Source organism: Mus pahari, chromosome 18 (assembly GCF_900095145.1).
Source record: "Mus pahari chromosome 18, PAHARI_EIJ_v1.1, whole genome shotgun sequence".
NCBI lineage: Eukaryota > Metazoa > Chordata > Mammalia > Rodentia > Muridae > Mus > Mus pahari.
In genome coordinates, this window is record NC_034607.1 from 14,935,197 (window position 1) to 14,939,113 (window position 3,917).

The following is a 3,917-nucleotide window of genomic DNA, read 5'->3' on the forward strand; positions in this document are numbered from 1 at the left end:
CTCTCTCTCTCTCTCTCCCTCTCTCTCTCTCTCTGTTTTGAACATGGTCTGTGGCCAGTGGAGTTCTGAACTTATTTTGCACCACTCGAACGTACTGTGAAACCTCTTTCACTCTGACTTGCTCTAACGTGTGTGCCGGTCTGAGCTTTGCCTAGATGTTAGCTACAGTGAGATAGGGTTTTTCTTAACACATACAGATGGAAAGTGCTTTGAAAGCCAACACAAATGTGTCCAGACTCAAGTTTGCTACAATGCTCGCATTCAAACAATGAATGTATTTGCTCCAAGTCACTGACCAAAGCGATTCCAGACTTCTCTAAGCTACATGGCTTTGCTCTGTCCCCGACAGCAGGGGGCGCCATTTGTACTTGAAGGCAATAAACCTGCAATCCCACAAAGCTGCCATGGCCTAGGCTTTCCCTGTCCGTTGGACTGACCCCTCCCACTGCTAGTGCACAGTCAGACTGGACCACTGCCCCTGGCACAGTGGGGCGCCTGTCAGCCTCCCTTCTGTGATCATGGCCTGTGGCCTCCAGGTGTCTTCAGGTCTTAACCCTCCTCGAGTAGACTATAGCTCCCCAGCTCTGTGTAAGCGTAGCTGTCATGCTGGGCTCTGTGCTGGCCCGTGATCAGCGTGGCATTAGCGAGCATCCTAGTGGAGGAGTAGGGTTGCACACCCTTCACATTGGATTCTACAAAACCATTTGGCACATACTCGGGGCCAGGGCACGGTGGCCCACCTCAGCCCCCACTCAGGCAGTGGCTTCTGAGTCTCAGGAAAGCCACAAACAGAAGACTCTTTACAAAGACACTTTTCCTGTCCATCGCTGTTTTTAGAACTCTCTTGAGGTCCTTCCTGGGGGTGGGGGTGGGGGGTATATTTCCCTTGCTGTTGTTTCAGAGGGTTGTCGTAGTAGCCTGTGTGTGATCTCAGCAGTGTTGCTTTAAGAACTCCCTGGGCAATCCTGCATGAGCTCCCTTTAAAACCATTCCAGCGGCCGCTCCTCAGCAGCCCCCAAGGTCCTGTCTGTCGTGGCGTCTGCTTAGCTACAGAAAAGAGCGAATGCCCAGAGAACTTGAGGAAGCTGGTATCCTCCGCCCGCTTGGGGATTTGCCCAGTTTGAAACCTTAGAAACGAGCTGACCTGCCACCACTGGTATCCAATGCACAGTTTATTTTGATTTGTCATGCAGAATAGCATAAGGAATATTTTTGACTTGAAATAACCAAAGAACTCCTCCTTAATGAGACAGTTCAGATACCTGTGTTTGTATTTCCTGATTATCAGCTTAAAGTTTAATTGACTTCCGATTAAAATATTGCACTTTTTTTTCCTGAAATGATTTTACCTGCATGTACGTGTTGTGTTTCAGCTGCCCCTCCCTGCCCCCCAGGCCCCAAAGAACTTTTCTTCCTAATGGTTAATGTCTTCACACCGCTCCCACTGACGCGATGGTTTTTCAGTAATGGATTTAGATTTCCTTTGAGAAAGCCTGTATATAAAAAGTTAACAGATATATTTTATGGAAAAACCCATCTTATTTTCAAATATATTTAACTGCTGTTATATTTTATTAGAGGAAGGTTGTAAATATTTTCTAGGAGTTCTATTGTAAAGAAAAGTATTTTTGAAAAAAAAATTAATGTAATAAAAAGGACAACTTTTTACCTAGTGGCTGTGCCTGCTTCCTGCTGTGCTTTTAGTTCTGCCATGTTCTCGGCCAGTGACTGCATGCCTTCAGATCAGGGTGTGACTCGGATTTGCACTATTCCAAGTTAGCATCGTCATTTCTAATGTGCTTAACTGTACGTTTCCAGAATGCGGCTCCCTCTGCACCGGCAAGTGCTGCGTGGAGTCTACTCATGTATTTTTAATGCGTGTATTTTTAATAAGGGTTTTATGTAACATTTTGGCAACAAAAAAAAAAAGAAAAGAAAAGAAAAGAAAAAAGAAAAGAAGAGAAAAATGAAGAGGACAGTATTTTCTAATGAATTTTATAATAACATTTTGCTAAAATATGTTTCTTCCTCGGTCAGTTCTTTTGTTAAGGTGAATCAGACGTCTTATTTTACAGGGGTTTAAAAAAAATAAGTTTGAAGCTGGAAAGCAACGTTCTATTTAAACAGCACATGTAACAAATGAATAAAGATGTTTTGTAGACCTGTCCTTTAGAGTTGCATTCCTTAAATTAAGAGGAGGTGGAGGAGGATGGTGGTGGTGGTGATGATGATGATGATGATGATGATGATGATGATGATGATGATGATGATCTGGGGCATCCTAGGCTGTCTCCCATCCCAAAATGTTCTGTGTCATGCTGTTTTGGATTTGGTTTGTTGTTGTTGTTGTTGTTGTTGTTGTTGTTTGAATGATCACAAGACTTTTGCAGATGAGAATGGGAGAATATTAAGGACAGTCCAGCCAATCAGCCTTCTGAGAAACTTCCGATTCCCGCAGGTGGCCAGTCCTCCACTAGAAGTGTAATAATCCAATACACAGTCGACTCGGTGTTTCATTAGCTGTCCTGAAAGAAACCATCACCTTTATGGTTCTCTCTTGGTCCTTCTTTCAACCATGGATGATTCCTGGTTGGCATGGTCAATGCTAACTCCGCTATCTCACCTGCTCTGTGGACAGTGGGTTTAGACCTGCCGGTCAGATCCTATTCCCGTTAAAGTGTCCCTCCTGCCTGGAGAAACCAGGACCAGGACTTCCATCTTGGCTCCTCGAGTGATAGACATGGCATTCCCCAGACTGTGCCGCCCAGAAGTCTCTGATCCCAGCCCTTGGGAAGCAGAGGCAGGCAGAGCTCTTAGACCTTAAGGCCCGCTGGTCTACAAAGCAAACTGGAGGTCAGCCGGGGCTACACGGTGGAACCCTTCACCGCTCCCTCCCCCAGCAAAGGAGATCTCACTGTAATTCCTCCCCCACAGCTCTGTTGACCCTGACTTATTTACATTTTAATACGAATTTCTAAAATTTATTTGCATTTACTTTTTAGTAGTCACAAATAAATTTGGGGAGAAGTTTGGAATTTTACGTTTTATACGTGGTCTGCCCTAAGTGAGGCTGTCTCCTTCCGCACCTTGATCATCTGAGCCCCTTTCGGGAACTTTAATTTTAATCGTTCCTTCAAGTCATCTTCTATCAAAATAGCGACCCAAGATGCGGTGCACATACAGCCAGGGTTGTAAACTGAGTCAGCTTTTAGGGGCCACAATTCCAGGCCCCTGCACCCATTCAGTCAGTCCTTCATTCATTCAGTCCTCATGAGTCACCCTACACTGTCAATACTGTAATGCACATGTTCAGTGACTGCTATGCCGAATGTTTCACTGAAGAACTGGATACTGAACAAGAGTAGATCAGCGCCTGGCCTACTTTGCCATCTAAAGAGCAAAATTTAGACTTTATTGATACCAAGAACATCTCCACATACAACTCTTGGGGTAATATTTAATGCACAGCCAGACTCTGCGGTCATCAGTTAAGGCCTCTCTTCTCCCAGGTCCACTGTGGAAGGAAGCACGCATTCTTTTGAGAATGAAAATCAAATCCTAAATTCTGCAGGTCTGTGCCCCAGGTACAGCCAGTCACCTGAGAGGCACGTTCTGGGAAACTGGATGGGTTTTTTTTTAATCAAAACATAATTCGGAAGGCGTTTTAAGAAACTGAACAATACATCTCTAAGAGAGGCAAAAGGGATCTGTGAATCACAAATACCTCTACATAAAAGAACTGTAAAAGAAGATTTGGGGGAAATAAAATTAAAAACTCTTAACAACAACAACAAAAAAGCTATAGAGGGAGGGGCTGGAGAGATGGCTCAGTGGGTAAGAGCACCCGACTGCTCTTCCAAAGGTCCGGAGTTCAAATCCCAGCAACCACATGGTGGCTCACAACCATCTGTAACAAG